Consider the following 14,857-nt stretch of genomic DNA (forward strand, 5'->3'; position numbering starts at 1 on the left):
ACCAGGTAAACCAGCAGAACAGATTTCTATTTTTATGCCTGCTTTTGAAGGTGTTAGAAAGCAAGCAGTCAATTCCAGGGATTCTAAATTCTAGATATGGAAGATTTATGGAATAACCAGAGAAATTCCTCCTTATTAAAGGAATTGGCATTGCCTACAGCCAGCTGAGAATCTTTCACTATGTCTTCAGTCAATCATACTTTACAAATAAAATGACAGTAGATATAATTACAACCACCATTTATTGAGCATCTATTACAAGCCTGGCATCATAACAACAACAACAACAACAACAACAACAACAAAATGGCAACAGTGACAAACATTTTGCAGATGGTTGTGAAAGTAGCTTGTTCAATGTCAAACATTAAGAGTACAACAGGGATTTTAACTGAGATTAATTTGGCCAAAACTCACATGGATTTAAAACCATACCATCCTTCCTTCCACAAAATGCAGTCTCCACCATTTTTCTTTGATGTGTGTTTACAAGAAAAAATTGATGATGCTGTCTGCATGCTACCCTGTGAGTCTGGGTAAAGATGGTTTGAAGGGGTGGGGGGCGGGATGGAGGGAGGTTTACTCTCCTCTACCTTGAACCATAAAACTCAGCAGTTGGACTTGGATACTTCAAAAACATGAAAAGATTTGGGAAATGGAAATCAGTGATTAATTAAAGCAGTTTACTGGGCGGGGATCCAAAAGAAATGAGCAACGGGGTACAAGCCTTTGCTTTCAAATGACCATAACATAAATGTGGCTGCAGTGATATTCCTGGACCAATTAATCAATTCCCCTCTCCTCTTCTATTCAAATTTTGAGCAGACCTTACTTTAGCTAGAGCAATTGCCTTGCAAGGCCACAAATATCAGGGTGGCAAAGCCACTTCTTGAACAAAGCAAAGATTAAGGCTTTCCATCAGATATTCCTGAAGATTAATGAGAAGAAACTGGGACATAATTTTATCCTTGACCAGCCACAAAATGCTAAGCCAAATAAATTACCAAGTAAAGTCAGACAATAGCTGGGCTGTCAAGGGTATGATTCCTTCTCATCTCTTCCATTACCTCCAAATTGTTCTCTTTCTGGGTAGCAGCAAACTTGAAAGAATCAGAATGGCTTTAGCAGCAGAACTACATTTGGGTTGAATGGGTTGAAATGACTGGGCTGGTCACACAGGCATGAGAAAGGAACAAAGTACCAACATCAAACCATAGCATAATGGCCCTCCTGCCTCACTGGCATCTCCTAACTCCTTCTGTTAGGCTCTGGCCTAACAATGCAGTTTCAGCTAATGTGGTGATCTGTGAAAGAGTGGATTTCCTTTTTGGGACTTTGGTGATTTTTCTGGAGAAGTTGCTAAAATATAAACACACACAGGTCTGGGGTTGGTGGCTCTAAATTACCCTTCTCACTGAGCAGCAGGGTAAAAGCACACAGCTTTAGGACCAGCCCTCAATCAGAGGTCCCTCCCTTCTCTGGCTTGGGCCAAATTTTGTTTTATTAAGATGAGCAAGGGCCGAAACTGGTTTGGCTCAGTGGATAGAGCGTCAGCCTGTGGACTCAAGGGTCCCAGGTTCGATTCCGGTCAAGGGCATGTACCTTGGTTGCGGGCACATCCCCGGTAGGGGGTGTGCAGGAGGCAGCTGATCAATGTTTCTCTCTCATCGATGTTTCTGACTCTCTATCCCTCTCTCTTCCTCTCTGTAAAAAATCAATAAAATATATTAAAAAAAAAAAAAAAAAAAGATGAGCAAGGAAGCAGAAACATTTGTCTAAGACTAAGAATGGCCAATGTGTTATTCTACTAGATCTTCTCTACAATCTAAAACAGTATTCACTGGTTTCCACTCTCTCCTTATAAGATCTTTTTTTTTTTCTACTCAATGTCTCAACAGATATAGACCTTCCACCTGTTCTGGAGTGGCCACCAAGGGTTTTGCTTTCCATTCAGTGACCACTCCAGAGGGGGAAGGTGTTTTAGCTCCTTTCCATCCTCATCCATTGGGTAAGATGATTGCAAGTGTTAGATCCAGTCCTCCTTCATCTCACTCAAGGCAGGTTCAGTGGGCGGCCCTTCTCTCCTCTTTCAAAGCAATTTGGAAAAGGGGCACCATTTTAGGCAGAGGTTTTTAAGGGAATGCAGTTGTCATTCCATGTTCCATTTGTCATTGTGTGTGAAATGTACATTTCTTAGAAAATGACACAGGTATCTCAGTGTAACTAACTTAATAGCTTTATCATTCATTAGGTAGTGGATATTAGGCTGTTCCAAGTTTATAAATGGAATTTGGAGGACAGTCTCCCCAAACAAACCCCCACACTGATGGAATTCTGGGTTCAAATCTGAGATCAGGTTTTCATTAATTGCAGTTATTGGACTTCATTAAGTCTAAGTGAAACTGCTATGATATGAGATCATGGGACTGTAGCATTTTATCCTAGGAATGAGTTCCTGAAGATTTCTCACTACTCAAAATTTCCATAATTCAGGACTAATTTTCCCATAAGAAAGTGGGATTCACATTATTTCAAAATTTGTATATTTCTTTATGCCTTCCTATTTGAAATCTGCATAAAATAAAACCTCATTGTAATGATAATAGTACTATAACTTTATGGCATCTTTTGAGAAATAACTGAAATAATCCATGCATATAAACACTTTGTACCTGGCACAGTGCTCAGTAAATGATCATTGTGACTTTAATTATATTGTCACTATTACTGCTATTATTACTCTTATTATTATTACCAGTACTCTGAACATTGTGTACTCTAGTCTTCATCATTGCAAGGATGATTGTCAAATTATATTTCAGAGCAATTCTATCATTTAAAAACATCGAATTCCTTAAAAAATTGTTCCCTTCAGAATTGCTTTGATGGAATTATGCTGGAGAATGAGCATAATCGCACCGAAGGTGATTATGCAAAGGAGCCCTGTGAACCGTGCTCCTGTTCTTGCTGCTGTTTGCTCTTGAGGTTGGTCGTCACATCTTGCAAGCAAAATCCCTGGCTGCTCTGGTTTCCAGGAATGGTAAAGAGTAAAAGTATCATTTTAGAAATTTAATCCCTGTGACAAATCTTCCCTTGGACCTCCAAAGAGCCACGGCTAAATCTGTAGCTTGTGTAGGACATTTATGTATCATCAGGCCTCTTTTATCTCTCTCACCTTTGTTGATCTTTTTTCTTTTGCCCCATCTTTAATTCATACTACTTTGCATGGGGAATGAACCCTTGTAAGCTCTTTGCAATCGTTTCTGGAGGAAAAGGAGTGTATGCATGAATGAATGAATAAATTCCTTTAAAATAAAGGAGAGGAGGGGTACATAGAACGGCTCCCAAATACATGCTTGCTGATTATAAATCTTCATTAAGGCTGTAGAAATTGCTGAAGTGGAGCTTCATTATCTCCTACGATGGACATCTATCCCTTCTGCAGGCCCAGCACCAATCCATCTGTTTTCCTTTGGGAAGCACTTCCTTCCAATCACAGGTCCTGTGATATTGGTGAAATAGATACCACTTTTGGCTCCTGAGCACTTGACTCATCATAGGAGTACTTTATCCATCTCCAACCCCAGTGATTGGTTTATGAATGGGTTCATAACCTTAACTGGGGGGATGTGGATTACTCCTGGGATTCCAGGTATAATTATTGGGAAGAGTTCCTCTTTACACTAGGGTTGTTCAATGGGTAGAATACAAACTTGGCAAATCTAGGGATGTCACATGGCAAGAACACCCGAGGACAGAGCTGAGAGAAGTGAGAATCCCTGAGTGTGACTGACATTCTCTGTGTTCCTGAATCCACCTAAGAGTAAAGCTTTTCTGCTTTTGGACTTTTCTGTTATGTAACAATGAATCACCCTTTTCGTTTAAGTCAATTTGAGTTATTTGCAACAGATAGAGTTCTGTCTATTATTCCACCTCAAATACTAATTTTCAGCTGGTTTTTCTCTTACTGAATATAAAGTGAAATATTACATGAAAAGAAAGCAAAAGTCAAAGTTGTCAAGCATCTCTATGGGTCTCCTCTGGAACATCCCCAACATTCCTCATCATATTTCAGCCTGGCCATTTCCTTGCAGTTAGTGGCTCAAAGTTGAGAAAGGTTACTTAATATTTGCATCCCCAAATTTAGGAAACTTAAAGATGGAGAAAACTTCTGTCTACATATCAACATGCTGCAAATAGTTGGTACTGAGCTGTGATGGTTGCTTTTGAGTGTAAAATAAAACAAAGAAGCTTTTGAGCATATGTAACTTCCTCAAAGAACTCACCCTCCACACAGTTCTTACATACTTCCCAGTAACACCAATTGTGTGACAACTATAGTATACTCTTTCTACTTGTTAGAAAAGTTTGCTGTAAAACAGTCTGCCCTGTCTTGCTAGCCTCAGCCTCATACATCTTGTGTTCATTGCTTCTCTTGATTGCATCACTCCCCTTGTGCTTGATTTAATCTCATGTTGTTTTGTAACATGCTGTACAGGCTTGTGGCCTGGGAGCAATAGGCTAGAACATGTTTCCTGGGTATGTCTTAGGCTATACCAGCTAGGTTGGTGTAAGTACACTCTATGATGTTTACACAATGACAGAATCACCTAAGGACATTTCTCAGAATGCATCCCTATTGCTAATGGCACATCCCTATTATAATTTTAAATATAACAAAAATTAATTATATTTTTTGAAATGTTATTAAAAAACAAAACCACTGAGAGCTGTTCTAAAATATGTAATGCAGTAAATTCCCATAAACGGCAGCACTGTGAGGGATGTCACCCCTCGGTGACACAAACTCAGTGACAGCTGGTCTTGCAGCAAAGCTTCCCCCTGGCAATCTCATGAGCTGTGTTATCCTCCACCCAGAAAGAAGGGGGTATGTTGGCCTTAGTGAAACATCAAAAACTCCAGCCTTCTCCTCAGGGTCTTTCATCTTCTTGGCTTCAAGGAAACTATTTTAAGTCAATGAATTCCAGGAAGAAGCAGGACACACATTAACCTTTTTACTTTGCCCACAGCAGCCATTGTAACCACGGGTGCTTCTCAGATTCCACGATGAAGACCCGATTTCACTGATTTCCAGTAGCTCTTCAGGGTGAATTTGCACAGCCGACTTCCTTTAAAACAGAACCCTGCATCTTCCTCTTTAAAAGATGTTGTCTTGCAGCCGCGGTAAGAAATAAATAGACGGTTCACAAGAGTCCGCGCCTGGAGAAAACACACTGGGTTTCTGCACAGTAAACCCTGCAGCCATAGCCGAAGGGACCTCAGAGCACAAAGACCCAGCTGTGAGCACTAGGGTTCCTGAGTGTAATTAAGACCACAGCGGTCCATATAAATAAACCGACATAATTATGTAAACTATATGATAATCTTGTGGATGATAGGAGGCTAGTTTATGTCGTTTCAGCCAACTAGAAATATTAACGATACAGCTTGCATGCAACTGAGCAAACACCATGTGTCTGGCACTGCATTAACATGTATTTGTGGGAAGCTACCACTTGCCAATACTGTCAGTGCACCAAGGAATGCAGAAGGCTGATAGGATAGTTGAGATAGTGGTGGCTCAAGGCAATTCCCTAACCTGATAATCCTTTTTGTTTACCAAATTTTACCTTTGATATGCCTGTATGCATTGCTAGAGGGCAAGATGTGTATCTAAAACTGAATAAAAAGCAGGCGGGACCCAGTCTCGGGTGCCTCTTCAAGAAAGAGGTCTCCACCTGGCTCCCCATGCTTCTAAATTCATATTTCTTATATATAACATTTTCATTTGTGCAACAGCCCCTCCTTCAGATCCTGAACCCTGCCGCAAAGGTGGAGGCATGTATTCCTTGCTACACCCTTGGGAGTCCCTCTTACCTCTGTTTCACAGATGGACAAACTGAGGCTTAGTGAGGATAAATAACCAGATCTTCCCCCCACCTCCCAGCATCCTTCAACACCTTTTTGCACATTGCTTTTCCTGTCACTGGACTAACTCAGAAGACTTTACTAATTTGCCAATGATATGCTGCCTACAACCTTCAAGCTTTGAAAAGTATTTTCACAATCGGGATGACTTGGAACACATGTTATAATTGAATCCACCCCCATTTGTTCTAGCCATCGGCCTGAGGGCTGGGAGCAGTGAGGAATGGCAGGGCTCTTCCTGGTGCTGTCTTTGGGGGAGGAATGACTTTCTCTGGGCCAATCCTTGGAGAGATGCATCAATCTAACTTTTCATTACTTAGAAACACAATCTGATGTTGATGAGCAAATAGCACATGTAAGAGAATCATGTGTATCTTTCCCAAACCTGGGAGGTAGCTTTATCACCTGATTTTACAGGTAACAGCATATCTTACACAGCCATCCACTCAAGTCTCCTATTCTCAACAGTCCTTACAGGACTGCAAACACCTAGTGTGCAAGCAGCCACTGCCCCAGTTTGTGCTCATGTTAACCATCACTCACAGTATTTGTCTTAGATGAGGTTTCCCCAGAAATAGACCCAGTGGTGAAGATTTGAGTACAAGAAATTGATCTGGGAGTTGATCCTATGGTAAGGGAATGAGGAGTCAAGACATGGTGCATTAATAATCAGGTTAGCTCCTTGGCAGGTGGGGCTCAGGCCTGCTCGGGATTGCTGGGGGTTGGAGAGAGGTGGGGGGCACACATAGAGCGTGCCCCAGCATTGTCCTCCACCAGGGCATTTTCCACCAACCTCAGCTAGTTCTTGGCTATCTCCAGGGGCCTTAAGGGCCAGGCACTTTTTCTGCCTGCCTTGTCTGCCTAGCCCACACTAACTAACAAGCTCTGGAGGCCATAGAAAGTCCCTAAGCAAGGTGTTTGCAGTTGGAAGCCTATGAGTACTGAGCCTTGCAGTGCCAAGGGGATGTGGGTGGGGCATGGGCTGTGTGGGCTGCTGTGTTCTTTCTGCTACATCTAGAAGCAGTTCTCTACCGGCTCCCCCACCCCCAACCCACCCAAGGCAGCCACCACCACTCAGCGGAACCCGGTAAGCAAACTGAAGTCAGTTGACCATTTTAATTCTTACTTTACTGATCTATAAATGTAAAAAACTTCTGCTCTGACCAGGTAATAGGTAAACTGTCAATGTTGATGATATGTAATACAGTCTTATGTGTTGCCCGTATAGTTTTCTAAGAGACAGAGGGCAGTGTGGGTTATGGTGAACAGCACAGATTCTGATGTGAGACTACTGATTCCCCTTCCAGATGCTCAACTAAATTGCCACGTGACCTCATGAAAATTACATAATTGCTCTGTCTCAGCTTTTTTCAATACTTGGGAGCAAAATAGTATCACATAGGTTTTTCTGATAATTAAATGAGTGTCTGCCTATCTATCAAACAATCAATCATAATATATCTATCATCACTTAGTAAGTAATGTAAGCGTATTATGTTATGTGAACGAAAGAAGCCACCTGCTAACCTGACAAGCTCAGGGGAGGCCTGTGTGGCAGTCTTGAAAACTCAGAGACCTAAAATAACCACAAAAGATGGTCTGAAAATTAAATATTTAACTACAAACAGGTTATAGTGGGCAGTCATGTCCTAGGCCGATATTTTCCCTGACAACGATCAACTTAGATCTTTCCTGAGCCCATTTGCCTTTTTGCCTCTAAGATAACATATCTGTGAGATGTCTGGGTAACTTGTAACTTCCTTCTTTTGCTGGAGCCCCTGGGGCACAACCAAATGTGGTGGGCGCCAGGACAGATGCCTCAAATTCCTTCATTATCATGTTAATTGTTCCTGTACCCACCTAAGTATGTGTCCATCATTTTACTTTTTATCCAATCCCAGGGGTTTCCCACCATTTGACTTTATCCCACCTCCTTAATCCGTCACCAATGAATTTCATGTAGCCCACCTATGTCCCTCCTTTGATGGCAATGTATAAATACAGATGTAACCGCCATTCTTCTGGAGCATTATCTCAATTCATTGAGGTTCTGCTTCCTGGCATATGTCGACAGTTTGGCTCAAATAAACTCACTAAAATTCTTTACAGGTTTCAATGTTTTTTTTTTTTTTTTGTTAACAGTTATCATTATCAATATATGACATATAACTTACAAAAAGTAGTAGCAGATTAAATTTTAAAGATCAAATGTGTGGAGTCTTTAGTAATGTTACTTTCCATTATAAATGGCAACTCTTAGTCACTGGGAGACTGTGCTCATGTAGCTAGACTTGATAATTCATGCAGGAAAAAAAGACTGAGAAATAATTTGTCATTTATCTAAGGGAACATGGATCCAATTTCGGCAGCCAGAAAAAAAAAAGTGCTCTATTTTTCAACATACATAAAAAAGAAAAACCACCTGAAAGTAGAACTGGGAATCTTGTCCCCTAGTTCCTTTAAACCTGAGAGCTGCAGGCACCTTCCTTATATTGATTTCATCTAGTAAGTGGATCCTGGGCTTCTTAACTGAGACAAAATTGAACCTCAGCTCTTCAGAGCCTGCGCTCTCTAGAAATCCCCCAGGGGTCTGAAATCACTGATCAGATGAGAAAATCCACCATTTCAATTACCCCTTTTCTCCTTTGGGAGGTAAACCAAGTCAATAGGGCATCTGACTTTTCAAGGATGTGTGCTTTCCTTAACCTGCAGACTCAGCTCAGTTGCAGGCTGGGCAAAGGGACCAATTGGGCAGCCTTGCAGAACAAAGAACTGATCCCCTTTCTTCCAAATCATGAGCTCTGACAAGCATGCCTGATACATTACCAAGCATCACTAGACATTTGATTTCTTGTCTCAGTATGAGAAAATCCCCAGGAATACATACTGGCAAAAAAAAAAAAAAAAAAAAGTCTGTATCTCTATATTAAAATCACCGAGGATGTCTTTTCCTGTCCACTTTCTCCCTTTTCTTTTCCTTCTGATCAAACAGAGAGAGGTCTTGAATGACTTATAGCTCCTCAATACCCAGAGAAGGCAGGCAATAGGACCCGAAACCCACAAGACGAAGTCACTTTATAGCTCTGTTTCAAAAGTGGACTATATTCTACTCATATATGTTTTAAATTAACTTCCCTTTGTAAGGGAGTTTCTGCGGCCAAGGAGAAGCTATAAAACTTTAGGTTGCCTGCATCTCCTAATAAAAAAATAAAACTTTAAAGTCCCTTTTAGCTTTGAAATTCTATGGTGCTATAATTCTAGAGCTCTGACAAGAGAGAGAGAGGTTTGGAATGAGTTGGAAGTGGACTACAAGGAGAATGCCAATTGGAAAAATAAAGTCTATTTTTAAAAGGCAAGCAATATAAAGCCACATCATGAATTTTTCTCTTTTTACAGGGAGATGCTCGGAAGTTAGCAGAGATTCTTGAGGAATGAGGCAGCACTGCCAAAAGCCAGTCCAATACCTTTGCTCTTGGTCCACGCCAAAGGTCAACGGCAGCTTTGATGGACAGTTCCCATACAGCCTGATGGCTTCTGACCTCAAGCATCAGTGTCTCTAGGCCTGAAGCCCTCTTCTGCCTATAGAAAACCAGAAGGGGGAGTTATACCTCCAAAGAGCCACTCACTATGGGCCAGGGACAGATGGTAGAGGATAAATATCTCAGGTTCCTCATACCCAGTGGGATAGCAATGAATAGACAATGTGAAAACTCGAGGCCTCAGTTGTTCCTATAGAGAGGCCCTCATCCCCTATGTGGAAGAGTCAGCTCAGAGGAAACATTCTGAAAGAATGGGTATATCTTTCATTAATTAAAATTTATGTACATTTATTAAATCAGGACTTTTTATGGCACTGTCTCCAACAGGAAGAACACATGGTACCAGGAACCAAGAGATGGCAGCAGAAGTGGTCCCAAATGCGTCACAAAAATGTATATTCCAGACTCTGCAGGATTGGAGGTCCTGGTCCTGTAAGGAGACTCACTCTACAAAGTGGACACAGCAAAGGTGCCATTGAACTACAAGATATGGCTTCCACTAGGCTATTTTAGACTCCTTGTGCCTAGGAATCAGGATGTGAAAAGAGGAGTGTGAGGGGTAATTGGCCATGTTCAGCAGGAGGAAGGGCTGCTTTCACACAATGGAGGCAGGGAGGATATATGAGAGAGCCAGGTGATCTACATTGGCACTTGCTGGCTCTGACTGAAAACCATGGGCAGATATGTGTACCATCCCTAGATTGAGAAGGGTCTATCAACTTTTCAGATGACTCAAAAATTTGTTTTAAAAAGATACTATCAATTTTGTTTTAGAAGAAGTAGCCCTTCTGCTGAAGGGATGGTTTCTAACCCTTTTTTCCTTCATTTCCTCCTATTTTATTTTTTGCATCTTATTTTGATGCTTATACAAGCTCATTTACAAATTTATCGTACACTTCAAAGGAAAGAAAGGCATTTAAAACACTGAGCTTCTTTTTCCAAGAATCTCAGAATGTTTAACAACCCATTAGGCTCCATAGAGCCCTGGAGGGAACAAGGAAGAAGACAACCAGACAAAAGAAGGGGGGAATGACGTGGTATATTTTCACCCCAGAATTCAGTAGCTATGGCATCTTGTAGTTCTTATTTGACCTATCTGCCAAAACTTCCCTACCATCATTGGTTTAAAAGCAGGCAAAGGGGGCTGGAGGAATGGAGACATCTGTAATAGTCTCAACAATAAAAATAAAGGAAAACTAAATAAAAGCATTTGGTTAAAATATTTATTCCATCCAAAATTTCCATATTTCAATATTTGCCATCCATCCCCACACACTAGCCAATTAGTTCCTTACTAGGGAATGACCTCCTTGATGGCAATGCCCATGGCAGAGAGACCAGTCCAGCCTACAGTGGGTGCTCAGAAAACATTGGGTGGATATTCTTATGTCATTTGAATAAACATTTTCTTAGAGAAGGTGCCATACTAGCCACATGATACCTATTTTGAAGGAGTTCACGGTCTAGTGAGATGCAAAACTATAAAGATGTGCTACAATGAGCTGGCAACAATCATCACTCTCTCTGCTCTCTTTAGTCTTCATGCTGTGGGCAACACAGAATCTCATTTCCTGTTAGGATTCCTCCCCAGCCAATTTCCTCACTCCTTCTCTCACACTGCTGTGCTCCCAGAGATGGCTATTTGGAGATATCAAGCTAGGTAATGGGGACACAGACAGATGGACAGCTCTATTGGAGGAAAAATAGTGTCTTTTCTTGTGTTTGGGACTTTAGTCTCTTTCAGTCATGAGAAAATATGCCAATTGATATTCATTGAGCTCAGCATTTTGCTAGGCATTGCACACATTCATTCCACATTTACTGTGTACCTACTATATGCCAGGCTAGATGTCAAACACTGGGAAAGCAATGATGGGATAGATAACAGCCCCTGGATTTCTCTTATACACAGTAAATAGAGGTCTGGTGTACGGCATTCGTGCATTGGTGGGGGTGGGGGGGTGTGTGTCCCTCAGCCAAGTCTACGCCCTCTTGCAGTCCAGGACCCCTTGAGGGATGTCCGCCTGCTGGCTTAGGCCCGCTCCCTGTGCTGCTCAGCCAGAAGCCAGGCTTGCTGCTCCTTAGCGCTGCTGCGGAGGTGAGAGAGGCCACCACCGCTGCGCTCGCCAGCTGTGAGCCCAGTTCAGGCTGAGCAGCACTCCCCCTGTGGGAGCACAATAACTACCAGGGATCAACTCCTGCGCTGAACGTCTGCCCCTGGTGGTCAGTGTGTGTCATAGTGACTGGTCATTCCGCCGTTTGGTCGATTTGCATGTTAGGGTTTTATTATATAGGATAACTATTATTCAGTCAAAGCACACAGGTGCCATCTCAAACCATTAGGAATGTATAATCAGGTAATGTATTGTCAGAGCCTAGGAAAGCCATAAAGCCTATTTTCACTGACACTGGAGGGAGGAAAAGAAAGCCTAATTTTATTCAGTGCCCTGTGCATAAGGTCATTGTAGTCACATTTAAATGAAATTACATTCCAGGTGTAAGAGCAATATGATACATAATAATCTTCAGTGAAACTAATAGAAAAATTTCTCAGTCACAAAAAGGGATTAAATGCATTTCATTTCAGATGCCCCAAATCAAAGCCTTTATGTGCTGTGTTCTGCTCTGCCTTCCTGGGTCTTATAGAGAACATTGCCTCTAAATCAGGTTTTCCAGCTCAAAACTCCAAGTTGGGGTTAGGCCAGAGCCCAAATCCAGAGCTACCAATCATTAGCAAGATAACCTTGGGCGAATTTCTTAATTTCTTTTAGCATCAGTTTTCTAGCTATAAAATAGGGATCATGTTACCTATTTCCTGGGCTTGCTGTGCATAAGAAATGAAATACAATAATGTATGCAAAGTGCCCGAGTCATGGCAAGGGTTAATTTATATCTACTATGATCATAATGCTCATTACTGTTGGAGTTATTGACTAGAGGCCCAGTGCACAAAATTGGTGCACTCGAGGGGGGTCCTTCAGCCCAGCCTGCACCCTCTTGCAGTCCAGGAGCTCGGAGGATGTCTGACTGACGGCTTAGGCCCACTCCCTGCTGGCAGTCGGACATCCTTAGCACTGCCATGGAGGCGGGAGAAGCTCCCGCCACCGCCGCTGTGCTCACCAACCGTCAGCCCAGCTTTTGGCTGAGTGGTGATTCCCCTGTGGGAGTGCACTGACCACCAGGGGGCAGCTCCTGCATTGAGCGTCTGCCCCCTGGTAGTCAGTGTGCATCATAGGGACCTGTAGTTCTGCTGTTCAGTTAATTTACATATTAGCCTTTTATTATATAGGTTGTTGATATTCACTCCAGATGAATATTCCAACTAATGTCACAACTTTCATGATGAGAAAGAATGTGTATACTATCTGCCCCAATTCTTGGAATGTCAGATTCTTGGGGGCAGGGGCACCCTGTGTAAGTTTTCTGTGCTCAAGCTCTTTCAATAAAGCTCTTTATACACAGAAATTAAGCTTTGGAGTCAACTTCCATAAAACTTTATTAATATTTATAGGCCTACTCAGGTTTTCTTTTTGTTCTTGACTTGATTGGTAATTAATTTCTTTTAGAAATTGTCCATTTCAGCCAGGCTGGCGTGGCTCAGTTGTTGAATGTTGACCTCTATACCAGGAAGTCATGGTTCAATTCCCAGTCAGGGCACTTGCCAGGGTTGAGGGCTAGATCCCCAGTAGGGGGCATGCAGGAGGCAGTTGATCAATGATTCTTTCCCATCATTGGTGTTTCAGTCTCTCTCTCCCTCCCCCTTTCTCTCTGAAATCAGTAAAAATATATTTTTTTAAAAGAAAAAATTGTCCACTTCACCTTACTTTTCAAAGTTATTGGCATAATTTTTCCAATGTTGTTATTCTAAAATTTTTTCTGCAGTAGAATTACACCTTCCTTTTCATTATGCATTTTGTTTCATTGATGAGTTTATTGTTCTCTTGATAAGCCATATTATGGCCACACCACATGGTCAACAGACTGGTAGAGGTTAGGAAGAGGTTCAGAGATGAATCTCATTCTCTCCCAGGCAACGAGCTATTCACAAATCAACTATATCTCATGCCTACATGAAGTTCTCACCCAGGGTATTTATTGTCACCAGTCATAAATCTGAGTGGGTACAAACAACAGCCAACCCTTTTAGACATCCAACAAGAAGTGTTTGTGTGAAGCCCAGTTCCTCCTGCTTAATCCCTCTCCCAGCATTATTATTTATTTCAAAAATTCAAAAGCTGGAAAGTTTAATGTGCAAGTCAAAGGCCAAAGAAATACCCAGAGCTCTGCTCAGTGTCCTGATGAATGTGTTAAAAAATAATGTGATTAGAGAAATGATAGTGTTAAGCAGGGGATTATGCAGCTTGCTCATGTTTTATGGATTGATAAACTGCTCTTCTGAATAATAATAGTCTGAAACATCACCTTATGACTTTTTCTTTTCGGTGGTGGTAGTGATAATTGGTGGGGTGACCCTGTGTGTGTGTGTGTGTGTGTGTGTGTGTGTGTGTGTGTGTGTGTGTGTGTGTGTGTGTGTGTGTGTGGTGTGGTGTGCTATGGATAATACTTTCAATACAGTTTACCTTTTATTATGAAAATTCAAGGAGAAATTCGTCTATTTGCACAAATGGAATATTGAACACCTCTGTTTGAATATGTGGAAAGAAAGACCCCTGAAGAGAATCAGCCAGAAGGTCACTGACTCTGGGTTTGAAACATAGTGGATGATGTGGACCAGCAACAAACTATGCACACTATAGAAAAGCCCCCTGCTCTTATCAAGCTAAGACTGGATGAGTGAATTTATGTGTAAGTGAGAAATGACAGACAGCTTCAGGGTAGATCACATGCTTATGATCAACATTTAAATAAGATATTGGGAGATATGGAAGAAACTGACCACTACAGAAACTGATGAAGAAACACATGAAGAGATATATAAATCAACAAAACAGAATATTCCAGTTCTCTCTGTCCAGGGAGAAGGTGTTGTGCTAGTTGCCCCTCCATTGAGAGTTGGCTGGAAAAAAGAATGTATCCTGCATGGAAATTAGGAGACTGTATAATTGTGTCTTTAAATGTGGAAGATCTTCAAAATAGAAACCTGCACTAATTTTGATATTAAGAAATGACCATGGATTCTTCCACTCCTGAAATGAGTTGATTTGTATATAGCTCACAAATTCTTAAGCTAAATGGCATTTTTATTTTTCTCCAACCCTTCCAATAAATGTGATCCCCAAGATGTAGACCTCGTTTTTAGGAGTTGATTTGCTCCATTGATTTTTTTCAGACAGTTGCTGATTTTTTTTAATGTAAATTAAATATGATATTTTATTTTTTTGTTTAAAAAGAAAAAAGAAAAAAGAAGATCACCAACACAATTGGCAACA

At 41.4% G+C, this 14,857-nt stretch overlaps 1 pseudogene; it reads left to right on the forward strand.

Moving 5' to 3' along the window:
- Positions 1 to 306: 306 nt before the first annotated feature.
- On the forward strand, positions 307 to 14,518 carry LOC103288663 (U6 snRNA-associated Sm-like protein LSm3; annotated as a pseudogene).
- The last annotated feature ends 339 nt before the right edge of the window (positions 14,519 to 14,857 follow it).

The sequence above is a fragment of the Eptesicus fuscus genome, chromosome 17 (genome assembly GCF_027574615.1).
Source record: "Eptesicus fuscus isolate TK198812 chromosome 17, DD_ASM_mEF_20220401, whole genome shotgun sequence".
NCBI classification, from domain to species: Eukaryota; Metazoa; Chordata; class Mammalia; order Chiroptera; family Vespertilionidae; genus Eptesicus; species Eptesicus fuscus.